Source organism: Cricetulus griseus, chromosome 6 (genome assembly GCF_003668045.3).
Source record: "Cricetulus griseus strain 17A/GY chromosome 6, alternate assembly CriGri-PICRH-1.0, whole genome shotgun sequence".
In the NCBI taxonomy this organism is placed as follows: Eukaryota; Metazoa; Chordata; class Mammalia; order Rodentia; family Cricetidae; genus Cricetulus; species Cricetulus griseus.
In genome coordinates this window covers 40388943-40402143 of record NC_048599.1, presented here as the reverse complement: position 1 = coordinate 40402143, position 13201 = coordinate 40388943, and the positions used below count along the sequence as shown (strand labels likewise).

Sequence of the window (13201 nt, the reverse complement as noted above, 5' to 3'; positions counted from 1 at the left end):
CTGCCCCCCACTACAAAGAAAGATGACATGGAAATAAGTATTCTAATGTTTATGTGATCTTAGAGAAATTGGCATAACAAAGTGTGTGCTCACAGTCAAGAAAACAGTGAAATTTTCCCTGACAGGTTCATTTTTTTTTTAAAGAACTATAGCTCAATATATAACTTTTACCTTTTCTCACTGCTCATGCAAAGTGATTTACAAGAATTTGATTTTCATGATTACACTAAATTTAATATTTTAAATGTAACACTGATACAAAGTGTCTTGGTTTAGGTTTCTACTGCTGGGAAGAAGCACCATGGCAACTCTAATAAAGGAAAGCATTTAACTTGGGTTGGCCTACATTTCAGAGATTTTAGTTCATTGTCATCATGACAGCATGCAGGCAGACATGGTGCTAGAGAAGGAGCTGAGAGCCCTACATCTGGATCTGCAGGCAGCAAGGAGAGAGGGGGACACTGATCCTAACTTGAACTTCTGAAATCTCAAAGCCCAGCCCCTGTGACGTACTCACTCCAATGATGCCACACTCATTCCAACAAGGCCGCACTTCCAATAATGCTAATCCCTATGAGTCTATGTTGGTGGTTTTCATCCAAACCACCACACTAAGTTTAAGAATGATTTCAGGTATAGAAATAATTAAGATGTACAAAAGTCATCTTGTTGCTTTAGAGTGTTTTATTTGTTTTGCTTTTAGAGGATCTAGTTTTTCACTTTTTGATATGGGGTCTTCTATGTAATCAAGGCTTCACTGGGTCATCTTTTCTCAGCCTCCCAAGTGGTGGGATTATAGGCATGTGTCACCAAGCCTGATGTCACCTTGTTAAAATATTGCTTCAGTCACATTTGTCAATGGGATAAAATCCTAAAAGAAAAGAGGAAGACTGAATTTGTAATTATTAGTACCATGTTTGTTAACCCTTTTGTTAAATTTTAATCATTACAAGGTCAAATACTCTCACAATGCCATTACCTGCTAAATAAAAAGACAACATTCTACTATAATATGAACCTGGACAATGTATTATCTTAATAGAACTAATAAAAGAAAGGGTGCATGGAAAAGAGATGTATTAGAAGCTAGCAGATTGTCTAATTTGTAAGATGCCTTTTCAAGGTTCAAAATCTTTGAATAACTCTGGCTTAGATCTATCTATCTATCTATCTATCTATCTATCTATCTATCTATCATCTATCTATCTGTCATATATCTTTATAATTCCATGTATATAATATTTATGTTTATTAGATATTATTTTGAAACTTCTATTATCATTACTATTACTCATCAAATGAAATTTTTCATCTAAGGTTTGAGGCAATTCCTGACAATTTTATTAAAATGCTTCCATTTCTTGCATAGATTCCTGAGACTAATTTATTTCCTAGTTCATGTGATAAGTTTACAAAATGAAGAGATTCACAAATTCTCATAGTAAAACATCCTGATGATTTAAAGACTACTAAAACGCCATGTAATGTCCCCCAAATCATTTGTTTATGTTAGTTCTGGCTTTGCAGTTCTTCATAATGGAGTATTTTATGCTTTGTTAAAAGAAAAAGGTGGTCCATCAGAATGGGGCCAGTAACAGAACTAGAACAGCAGTCATCATGCTGTACATGGCAACAGCTTCCAACTCCTCTCATTAGCAGCCCAAACCAAACATTCTGTTATGGGAGTTTTATGTGCTTTTGTTACAAATTTCCATTATGTCCGGAAAACTATTATCCTATATTTTAATTTAAATTCTCCTGTAAATAATTAACCAAGACAATAAGAAAAGATAAGAATGAACTTTAGGCCTAAATGAACTGTACTTCTGACACATCTTCCCTTCCAGTGTTCTGTCATCTGAGAAGCCCAGAATCAGTGGAATGAGAATGTTAGGTTATCTAATACTTACTTACCTCAACTGAAACCTATTTAAATGTTCTGTCATACCTCGTTGGCTTTTCCAAACCAAAATGGAAAGCTAGGAACCATGGTGAGGCCATCATAAGTAAAGAAAGCTTCTGGCATTAACTATCTGATAAAGTATAATTGGCCAAATCATTCACTTCCTCTTAAGGTACCTGTCACATTCTTCTAAATTACAGTCAGAATTCTTTTTCTTGGACGATTTAATAAACCCCCTCAAGACAGAGGCATTACCCAGAATAACATATTGTGATATTTGTAGAATAACTGGAATATTTTAATCATTTTTGCATACTCCCCTCAGCTATTGGATTCTCCAGAAAGGAATCAATAAAAACGCTAATACAGACTGAATGCTGCAACATGCAGCCATTCTGGGAGGTTAGGAATTTTGTTAGAAGTAAGCTCCCAGGTTTTTCCCACCCTGGCAGCAAACAGAATGAACAGAATCAGAAGAGAAATTAGAAGAAAATGAGCAAATATGTTCTTATATGTCTGCCTTTGTAATTCTGGTGTCTTAGCATGCATCTATTATGTATTCCTAATTAGTTTCTATTTAGGACATTTATTTATAAAACGAAAATATATGCATGTGTCCTCCTTTCTGCATTGTAGCTATGGATATCAATTTTTCCTTTTATATCATAAATCTGGTTTTTACATATTTATTACCTAGTGACCCGAGAAAAGTGTTTTCAAGGCGAAAATATCACTCTTCCCTCTTTTATTTTGCCTTTGGTATTCATTCACAGGTGATACTATTTGTCATTTATCCTGTTCCTATTATGTACTGGAGTTTTTTATAATTGAATTATATTTTTAAAGGTAGCAAGTTAAAAATTATGTTCAGTTTTTCAGTTGAAAATTAGATGATATTATATTCTTCATAAGGTTACAAGTTGTATTAGTCAGAGTTATCCCAAGAAACAGAACCAGTTGCTGTTAGGTGGTCTTCAGATTCACTCAGACCTCCTCCTGTCTCCTCCTGCCTTATATTCCTCTCTAGTGCTGGGATTAAAGGCATGACTAAAGGTGATCCCAACTCCTGAGATCACCTTTATGTGAGCTCTGTTTCTCTTTTATATGGATCAGTTTCTTGTGGCTCAGGGTGGCCTTGAACTAAGAGAGATCTGTCTGCCTCTAACTCCTGAGTGCTGGGATAAAAGGTGTGTATGGTCACTGCCTGGCCTCTATGCATGTGGATAGCTTTGCACTCTGATGTTCAGCCAAGCTTTATTTGTTATATCGTAAACAACATATCACCACAGATGGATATTTTATATGTAAATAAAAATTACAGCACTCTGGGGTCTGCAGGCAGGTTGACTCGGCCCCTGAGGACCAAGCAACCCCGAGTCTGCTGACATATCTGTGCTAGTCCTGCTCCTACCTAACTGGAGAGCAAGTGCCTCCGACCCACCTGCACCCACCTTGAGACCCACCAGAGTATTGGACCCTCTTGTACCCACCAGAAGAGAACCTTGGACCCATACACACTAGGAAAGGAAGAGACACCACCTGCACCCACTGGAAGAAGAGATGGGAAGGTGACAATATAAGAACACATCCAACAACAGAAAAATCAATATGACACCACCCTTCTAGAGACTCTACACCAGCAAGACCTGAACATCCCAACACAGATGAAGCAGAAGAGAACAACCTTAAAAACAACTTCATGAAGATGATACACTAAGAGAGGAAATGAGAAAATCCTTCAGAGAAATGGAAGAAAAGACAAACCAAAAGATACAAGAAATCAACAAATCTTTTAAGGAAAGCCAAGAAAATACAATCAAACAGCTGAAGGAAACAATTCAGACAGTTCAAGACCTGAAAATTGAAATAGAGACAATAAAAAAAAAACACAAACTGAGGGAATGCTGGAAGTAGAAAAGCTTACTAAACAATCAGGAACCACATATGCAAGCATAACCAACAGAATACAAGAGATAAAAGACAGAATCTCAGATGCTGAAGATAAACTAGAGGAAATAGATTCATTAAGCAAAGAAAATCTTAAATCCAACAAATCCTTATTGCAAAATATCCAGGAAATATGGGGCACTGTGAAAAGACCAAACTTAAGGATAATAGGTATAGAAGAAGGTGAAGAAACCCAACTCAAAGTTCCAGAAAACATATTCAACAAAATAATAGAAGAAAACTTTCCCAACCTAAACAAAGACATGCCAAGGTAAGTACAAGAAGCCTACAGAACATCAAATAGAGTGAACCACAAAAGAAAGCCCCCTCATCACATAATACTTAAAATACAAAACATACAGAATAAAAGAAGAATATTAAGAGCAGCAAAGGAAAAAGACAAAGTAACATATAAAGGCAAACCTATCAGAATTACACCTGACTTCTCCATGGAAACTTTGAAAGCCACAAGGACCTGGATAGATATTCTACCAACTCTGAGAGAACATGGATGCCAGCCCAGAATTCTATACCTAGTAAAGCTTTCAATCACTATAAATGGAGAAAACAAGATATTCCATGACAAAACCAGATTTAAACAATATGTAACCACTAATCCAGCCCTACAGTAAGTACTGGAAGGAAAACTCCAACCTAAGGAAGTCAACTACACTCACAAAAACGTAGGCAATAGATAATCCCACTTTACCAAAAGCCAAAAGAAAAAGCAGGGTAAATCCACATACAATACCATTACCAACAACAAATCAAAAGCAAGCAAGAATAAGCACTCAATGGTCCTTAATTTCCCTCAGTATTAATGGTCATAACTCATGTATAAAAAGACACAGGCTAACAGAATGGATATGAAGACAGAATCCATCCTTCTGCTGCATTCAAGAAACACACCTCAAATTCAAAGACAGACTTTACCTCAGAGTAAAGGGTTGGGATAAGATATTCCAATTAAATGGACCCAAGAAACAAGCTGGGGTAGCTATTCTAGTATCTAACAAATTAGATTTCAAACTAAAATCAATCAAAAGAGATGAAGAAGGTCATTTCATATTCATCACAGGAAAAATACATCAGGAAGAAGTTTCAATTCTAAACATCTATGCCCCAAATACAAATGCACCAATGTTCATAAAAGAAACATTATTAAAACTCAAATCACAAATAAGACCTCACACAGTTATAGTGGGAGACTTCAACACCCCACTCTCACCACTGGACAGGACCACCAGACAGAAACTTAATAAAGAGACAAAGGAACTAACAGAAGTTATGATCCGATTGGGAGTAACAGACATCTATAGAACATTCCATCCAAACACAAAAGAATATACCTTCTTTTCGGCATCACATAGAACCTTCTCTAAAATCTACCATATACTCGGCAAATTAGCCAACCTCAACAGGTACCAAAAAATTGGAATAAAAATCACATATATAAGTCAAAGCACAAAACTTCAAGGGCATATCCAGGATTCCATTGGCTTTGTTAGTGGTTCATGAATGAGTAGTATCTAGTCTATGAAACAGAAATTTGCTTCATTGAGTTAAACAGAAAGTTTACAGACAGAAGAAATCGAGGAAAATGGGCCAAGGAACAATTAGAGACTTGGTTGTTTTAAGGTTACTTTCATTATAACATACATGTGTTGGCTTTAAAAAAAAAAAAAAAAAAAGGCCTTCAAAGGGAGTGACACTATTAGGAGGTGTGGCCTTGTTGGAGCAGATGTGGTCTTGTTGGAGGAAGTATGTCACTGTGGAGGTGGGCTTTGAGGTCTCACATATGCTCAAACCATGCTCAGTATTTCACTCTACTTCCTATTGCCTGCATATCAACACGTAGCAGCTACTTCTCCAGCATCATGTCTGCCTGCATGCCTCCACATTCCCTGCCATGCTGATAACGGACTAAACCTCTGAAAGTATAAGTAGCCACCTCAGTTAAATGCTTTCCTTTATAAGAGTTGCTGTGGTCATGGTGTCTCTTCACAGCAATAAAATCCTAACTAAGACAACATACAACATTATAACACAGTTTTGTTAGTTTACTAGGATTTGGCCATCATTTCTATTTTGTTTCCCAAAAGATGTGATCTTGAATTTAGAGAACTCTAACTACGTTTGATTTGGTGATGTGGAACTTTTTATGAATGACTCAACTTTGAATTTCCTGTTTTTCTTTAATTTACATGTATTCATCGATGTTACCTATGTGGCATATATGTGTTCCAGCATATATATATATATATATATATATATATATATATATATATATATATACTCAAGAGTTGATACAGAGCAAGAGAAGAGTGAGATAGAGACAGAAACAGAGACAGAGAGATATGTACTGGAGTTTTTTATAGTTGAATTATATTTTTTAAAGGTAGCAAGTTAAAAATTATGTTCGGTTTTTCAATTGAAAATTAGTTGATATTATATTCTTCATAAGGTTACAAGTTGTATTAGTCAGAGTTATCCCAAGAAACAGAACCAGTTGTTGTTAGGTGGTCTTCAGATTCACTCAGACCACCCTGAGCTCCTCCTGTCTCCTCCTGCCTTATATTCCTCTCTAGTGCTAGGATTAAAGGCATGACTAAAGGTGATCTCAACTGCTGAGATCACCTTTATGTGAGCTCTGTTTCTCTTTTATACTGGATCAGTTTCTTGTGGCTCAGGGTGGCCTTGAACTAGCAGTGATCTGTCTGCCTCTAACTCCTGAGTGTTGGGATAAAATATGTGTATGGTCACTGCCTGGCCTCTATGCATGTGGATAGCTTTGCACTCTGATGTTCAGGAAAGCTTTAATAAATCATAAATAATATAATAACAAATCTATATTGTTTTGTGGGACACAGGGACCTCTCTGATCAGTATCCCATGGGAGTTGGCTCATTACAAACTCTGTCTATATTCTTGAACTTGGGTGTCCACTACTTTCTACATAGAAGATAGCTAAGCATTTCAGACATACCTCAAAAGGCCAAGGCAGGATTCCTTTCTCCCATTTCAAGAATTTCCCATTTATTCACTAGAGTTGGAATCTTGGGGAAAACATTAAAGATTATTTCCAGATGAGTTTCAACTGTATTTCCAGCTGCTGTTTTCTTAACCCTCCAAACAGCAGTCAGGGTATTCTTGCCTCTGAGCATTCAGGAATTCACAGACTACTTCAAGGCTTTGCCCTTTGTTTATCTTCCCCAACAGGTAAGTTTGCCTTCTGACTTCTATGCCTGTGTTTCCATTTCTCAACTAAGCTTTCATTAGCACTGCAAGCCATTTTCCTTCCCTCTATCACGAAGAGTGTAATTAATGTTTGCTCTTTCAAATGTAGAATGATCTCTTATTTATTTATTCCTCTCATCAGTCCAATGGGAATTCCAAAATGAAAGGCAAAATGTCTACTCCTCTGGCACACTGCTGTGTAGTCTGTAACATACATGCACCATAAATGTTTAGTATCTGATGTAACGAGTGGACTAGAGAAGGAAGCTGCCGTTTCTAGGAATGGACATAGAGAGCTCACAGTGAGACCCTTAGCCCTGGAGTTCCTCTTCTGTCTTCCTACCCTCTCCTCCAGAATCCCCGCCCACTCCTCACGGGCCTTGGGAAGGGGAGGTCTCTGCGCATGCCCCGTATCCAGGGCAGCCTCCGGGAGCGCCTCCCGGCCCCTCCTGGCGCTCGGGCGTGCGTTCACGGTCCCGGGGAGCGTGCCCTGCGTGCGGGTGCCCGCCTAGCCCCGCCGGGCTCTGGATTCCCGAGTGTCCCGGCCGGGCCAGCGGAGGGGGGCACCTGGTCGTAGCCGCGAGTGGCGGTAGCGTCCGAAGCCACGCAGACCGTGGACGGTGAGTGCGGGCGAGTGGCGGCAGCTGTGCGCGTGCGCGGCGTGGGCCCAGGCTGGAGCTCGCGCCCGGAGGCGGGAGTGGCCGAGCTGGGGGTGCGGGCGGCGGGGGGCGCGAGCTCCCTCCCGGGGCTTTGGGTGGGGTGTAGGGCGGACGGCCAGGACCAGGGCGTTGGCCACGACCCCACTGAGGGCGAGGCGAGCCGGGCCGCGACCGGGCAGACGCCGTGGGCCAAACGATCTCGGTGGGGGCGGAGGTCCGGGACAGGGTGGCGGCCACCTGCACAGTGCATGGCGGAGTCTGCCCAGAGCGTACCAAGAGCACCGAGGAGCCCGAGCAAACTTACCCCAAGAAACTTATTGGGGCGTGGCCGACCGGTCCCAGGCTAGGGATTCTGGGGACTCATGCCTTGCCTTTTTGCCCTGGTCCCTGCAGGTGCGTTTTCCAGGGGTCCTGTTGCAGTCACTGTGCGTCTTCCAAGTTCCGAGTGCCTTGCAGGGCCCGTTCGCTCTAGCTTAGATGTTGAAGTTTGGTGTCTTGGTTATTTGCTGTCTCGGGAAGAAAAGACTCTTACTGCCTTTATCTCAAAGAAAGTATTGTTAGGGTGTGCTGCATGTTCTGTGTGTCAAGCAATCTATTGTCCCATGTGCTGGTGCAGAAGACTAGCTACTTCTATATTTAGTTTTTGAAGAAGGCTAAAGGATATAATTAGGCTTTTTTCTTTTTGAAATACTCCCGCCACCTCTAAATCCTGCCCTAGGATAGTTCCCAAACTTGTCTGTGCGGGAGATTGGCTGGCGAGTTTTAAAACTCACCATGCTTCCCATTGCACCCTAGATTAATTCAGACACAAGGCATTTATTTGTAAAAAGTCCGCATGTAATTCTGAGAGCTGTAGAGTTCAGAGACACTCGTTTGATAAGAGAAAGTCAAGGCTAGTTTTACAAAGTAGTAGTAAGTAGCATTCGGTTTATAATTGCTGGGCTGAAACTAGTTTATTATTCCTTGTTCCCACCAGCGAGGGAACAAAGTGTCCTTAACGGTCAAACTTGAGCTAGACTATGTGACTTTGGTGTTTTGAATTTCCTTATTACAGCCACGAGGCTATCTCATCTTAACCGTTCCTCTTCCAGGACCCCATATTTAATGTACCAGGTCTCTTAGGAGAATATCCCTTAAGCTTTTGGTGTTGAATCTAAAGGGTTACTGTGGGTTCCCATAGCAATGGGTCCTCCAGGGGAAGTGGGCGGGGCCTCATAACATTGGGTTTCTAAAGAGGACTCTTCTGAAGATTTTGATTCACTTTTGTCAGTTCTTTGAACTCAGTGAGGGTAAGGAGGAGGTTATCCTATTCTAGGTTTTCTTTCTAGGATAATTGTAGGTTGGCATGGAAGGATACTTTTCACGGCTATGATTTCCTTGCTGAGTACAGTAGCCCTCACCCCTTCCCCAAATACTTATCTGTCCACACTTGATTTGTTTAGCAAAAGTTTCATGTTCCTGACATCTTTCCTTCCACACATACAAACTTGAGAATTGTAAACAATGTTTTTTTTTTAATGCACCAAGACATTTTATGTTTACCGGTCTATAAACATGAAATGTCCTACAGCTGTGCAAGAGGAAATGGAAAACAAAAAGAAAAAGAAATCAACGTTTTGTGAGGAAAAAAAAAATGCCGCTGTCAGTGTTTTAAGTTGTTTGTTTCCTAGAAGGTGTTTTCCCATAACTTGTGTAATGTTATCCTTTAACAACGACAAAGGCAGAGGCAAGGAACTCCTTCCTTCTCCAACATTCAAAGGTCAAGAAAAAACAAAAGAACAACAACAAAAAAATCTTGTATACAGCAGGACAGAAGTATGTCGTTTATGCTTTTTAGACTTCAGTTTTTGAAACCTTTCATGCTTCACTAGAAGTAATGAGTGTTGTGGATCCCAGTGTGTCATTAGGGTAGTATTCATTCTGAACATGTATTGGGCGTCTTCAGTTTTTTTGTGTGTATGTGCTAGTGCTAATTCAGTGCCGTCAACCAAATTCTGTGAATTCACCATTGAACTGGGAGGGATGGAGAAGGAATGGTGGATGATGGGAATCTGTGGTCTGGACCTGTAACCTCATGGTGCTGAAATAAGTTTTGTTTTGTTTTGTTTTGTTTTTTTCTTTTTAAACCCATCACATCTTTTCTTTCTTTTTTTTTTTTTTTTCACTACCCTCAGTCTAGATGTCCAGTAAAAGATCCTTGAGGATGGGTATTTGTGTGCTGTCATTGATAGGTCCTTTTGAAAAGTTAGTTGCAGCAATAGCTGAGAATTTCTGTTGTTTCTAGGTTTTTTTAAAAACATTTTAAAGTAAATGTCGTTTACCTTTATTTTCAGACTTTGGGAGATTACTGCAACAAATATAAGGAAATTAAGATCATAGTCACATCCCCTGGCAGTCACCATCTGTTGATATCTTCTCCCTTCCATTTGGCTTTTTGTATTTTCCTGCAGAGACTCAAACAAAGTTGGCATTTGAATGTTTCTGTTTGTTTATGGAAATGGTTTTACTACATAGTCCAGGCTTGCCTAGATCTCAGTGTATATTCAAACCATCCTCCTGCCTCAGCTTCCAGAGTACTGAGGTTATAGGTATGTGCCATCATACCTGGCTTAAGTACTTTTAAACAGAACTCTTAGCATTTTTGTCTCAAATGTCTCTTCTACTTTTTAAATAATTTGAAAATACGATTTTTATGATGGATATGTCCATTTGCTTGAGTTTCGTTTATTGAGTTTTTGTTTGTTTTTAAATACCAAACTCTATTTTCAACATTGAGAATATGCTGTTAGGTTCTCAGGTTGCAAAGCCCAGATTGTCTACTTGCTAAGTGGCCTTAATTACTGCTAGTTTAAAATCCCCTTTCTTGGGATAAGGATAACTGTACTGAAGAACTGCCGGGAGATGGAATGAACCAAACAGAGAAGGCCAGCAGGGTGGCAGAGGATGTGAGCTCCGTGCAGTCCTAGGAAAACAAGCATGGCCAAGGTCAATGCCCTTTGTGAAAGTCTTGGCATCTGTGATTTGCTTGGGCTAGATTTACAACATAACAAACAGGTGAACTCTTTATGGTTCCTGAGGCTCATTAACTTGTTTTTGCAATGACCTGTTCCTTCCTTACCCACTCTATGAGCAGGTGATCCAGCACTCCAGTGTTTAATCCTCCCTGAGTTTCTATAAAGATTCATTTAGTTTTAATACTGAAATGAGTAACTTGGTGCTCTGGAAGTTGTCTGTGTCAGTACCATTCCTACTTTACTTTTAAATAGCATGTTTGTGTGTGTGTGTGTGTGTGTGTGTGTGTGTGTGTGTGTGTGTGTTTTAAATGAGTTAAATACATGTTTTCTATAAAAAATACTGAGACTGTTTCATGTATATAGTTTTAATTTGGTTTTGGTTTTGGATTCTTTGAAGCAGAGTTGGGATTTATTACAAATTGCATATAGATTTTAAGAATGGAGTTTAAGAAAAGGAGAGGTGTTCAATGTGGGCTTCTCACAGAAGAGTTACTTCATTGCTTGTTAGTAATTTGAATTACTGTGTTAACCCCCAACGAAAAATACTTCCATTTTACTATATATCATAGTGCACCACACATTATTATCACAGTTTTATAGTTCCATCTTTTTAAGGCCAGGTATGTTTGACAAGTCCAAGGGTGATGGAATAAAACAAAAACATTGAAGATTTGAATCTTTTAGCCCTTTCTCATCTACACACCATTCCCAAATCTTAATGCAAAGCCTTAGATTTAGAATATGTAGAAATGTGGTAGTTCAAATCACATGACATTTATTTACTTATCATTTCAGATACAGAGGCTAGATTTAACTTAATCTCTAAAGTGTTAAATATAAGTGGCCTCCTATTCCAGTCTCCTAGTCTGTCTCCCACATGGTAACTGAATGAAAATGGACATGACTGTTCCTGGGTCTGGCTGAGTAGAAGGTTTATTGTAGATATGAGGGAGATCACAGGCAGAGGCATCTGGAAGGGTCCAGACTGTGCTGGGCCATGAGAGAAGTGGGTGGAGAGAGGACCAGGAAAGTACATGGGACCAAGAGTGTCAAGAAACCAACCATGTGGCCAAAATGGCTGAGGGAACGTAAGGATTAGAGAGTTGGGGGAGGGAAGCCCAGTCCCTGGACTAGAGAGGTTTGGGGTATGGGACCCTGTGAGAAGTACTGAGTGAGACTTGTCCTGGGTCTTTTTGAGACCTCACAGTAACCACTGTGGGCTGCTGTTTCTCTCCTGTGGATTTCACTGGCTCTACTTGTCAGGTTTTCTTCTTGGACTGGCCAGAGTGGTCTTTCAGTGACCTCCTCGAGGGAGGGTCCAGGATTCATTGAGGAATTTGGCTGGGTCTCATTATCCTCTTTGGGTGTAGTTACTTAAACTTAACATGTTAATTGACTTGTCTAAGAGCACCGCTTCAGTCTTCCGGCGATGTGGAACTGTCAGTCATACAGTGACATACAATGAGGGCATCTAGGGAGTTTCGGATTTCTTAATCAGTCTTCTACTCTTTGTCACAGTGAATCAAGGCACTGTGTGGTGTCACGGTCCTCATTGCTGCTCCCTCTCAGGTTGTCTAAGACAGTTGCCATTTCCACCAGCTTTCCACTGTGTTGATATCGTTTTGGTCTCCACTGCAACCATTTTAAGTCTGTGGGTCTCCGTGCCTTGTGGAAAGGTCTCTGGGCTGTTACTTTAGTGGAATACATGGAAAGGACATTAAAGACTGTGGACATGAGTCTTTAGAATGAGAAATCACTCACGGCTGCAGTTGGCAAGCACTACTATCTTGTAGGGTGGTCAGTGTTCCTGTGGGGAGAGAGGGAATGTTCTTCAGACCTCCCATCTGGCCGAGCAGAATTCGCTTTCTTCACCAAGGCCCTAACTTTCTCTCCTGGGGTATTTCCTAGGGATTTATGTTTTTGTTGCTTTTGTACTTTGTTTATCAAATTGACTTGCCAGTCAGATGGATGGTGGTTTTGTGTATTTATTTTATGACTGCCTCTTACTCTAAGAGCATTGAAACTTATTGTCTTTGGTTTCCTACTTACAAACACATTTGCAGATAATGGCACATTTACTTCCGTGTAGTAATTACATTTTAAATTTTGGCTTTATGGCAAATTGCACTAGAGTTAGCATTTGCAATCATATAAAATGCTTCTGGAACAGTGTTACTGTACAAACTTGTGTTTTATTTTGATAGACAAAAGAGGAGTGCAAATTTGACTTTTGGGTTGTCATGGTCCCATGCCAGGACAAGGGAAATTTATCCTTTCATTTACATATAAGACTTTTTAATATTTTAAAGAATGATATTTGAATGTTAGCATTCGGCCATTGGCATCTGTCACTTATTACTGGTCTTTCTTAAAGTAACAAACTGAGTTGAGTATCAATTAGCAGTTTGAATCAAGCCCGTCTCTGTGGATTTTTCTTCAGA

At 39.8% G+C, this 13201-nt stretch overlaps 1 protein-coding gene and 1 long non-coding RNA gene across 2 annotated transcripts in view; one reads left to right on the top strand and one right to left on the bottom strand.

Moving 5' to 3' along the window:
• Nucleotides 1-666: 666 nt before the first annotated feature.
• LOC118239042 lies at nucleotides 667-7511 on the bottom strand. Its single transcript, XR_004770431.1, has 2 exons — nucleotides 6837-7511; nucleotides 667-871 (listed from the first exon to the last, which is right to left on the bottom strand). It is a non-coding gene; the product is annotated as an uncharacterized LOC118239042 (long non-coding RNA).
• A 43-nt stretch (nucleotides 7512-7554) lies between these two features.
• The window catches only part of Btbd3 (BTB domain containing 3), a 29995-nt gene continuing 24348 nt past the window's right edge, over nucleotides 7555-13201 (top strand). Inside the window, exon 1 of the mRNA XM_027421671.2 lies at nucleotides 7555-7707. The gene's annotated coding sequence lies outside the window, so the exon portion shown is untranslated. The remainder of the gene's footprint in view (nucleotides 7708-13201) is intronic.